This window comes from Myotis davidii, unplaced genomic scaffold (assembly GCF_000327345.1).
Source record: "Myotis davidii unplaced genomic scaffold, ASM32734v1 scaffold937, whole genome shotgun sequence".
In the NCBI taxonomy this organism is placed as follows: Eukaryota; Metazoa; Chordata; class Mammalia; order Chiroptera; family Vespertilionidae; genus Myotis; species Myotis davidii.
In genome coordinates this window covers 1669518-1670063 of record NW_006288252.1, presented here as the reverse complement: position 1 = coordinate 1670063, position 546 = coordinate 1669518, and the positions used below count along the sequence as shown (strand labels likewise).

At 67.6% G+C, this 546-nt stretch overlaps 1 protein-coding gene across 1 annotated transcript in view; it reads left to right on the top strand.

Moving 5' to 3' along the window:
• Positions 1–546, top strand: part of SH3BP2 (SH3-domain binding protein 2) — a 35082-nt gene that overhangs the window by 24338 nt on the left and 10198 nt on the right. The gene's annotated exons all lie outside the window — the stretch shown is intronic.

Below are 546 nucleotides of genomic sequence, written 5' to 3'. Positions count from 1 at the left end.
GTGCCCCTGCTCCCCCTGACTTGGTTTCCTCCTGACCCTGCTCCCACCTGACCTGTTCCCCACTGACCCTGCTCCCCCAGCCCCACAACAGAACTCTGGCTGGTGACATGCTGTAGTGTGCAGCCCGGGCCCATGGGTGGGATGTGACATGCTGTAGTGTGCAGCCGGGCCCGTGGGTGGGACGTGACACGCTGTAGTGTGCAGCCCGGGCCCGTGGGTGGGACGTGACACGCTGTAGTGTGCAGCCCGGGCCCGTGGGTGGGACGTGACACGCTGTAGTATGCAGCCAGCCCATTAGTGTCATCCGGATCCACCCCATGGCTTCAGGGCCCTGCACCGTGGCATCAGTCTGTGCCCATCGCCCATGCCTGGCAGACCCCAGTCTGGGGACCCTCCCCAGAGGCCATGGGCGATGGGAGCAGGGTCAGCGGAGGGAGGGCCTGCCCCTGCCTGTGAGGAACGGCGAGGCCCATGGTTTCACTGCGGGACGGAGACCTCGGGCAGCGACTCACCCCGGCTCCCACCCAGCCCAGCCGCACGTGGGCC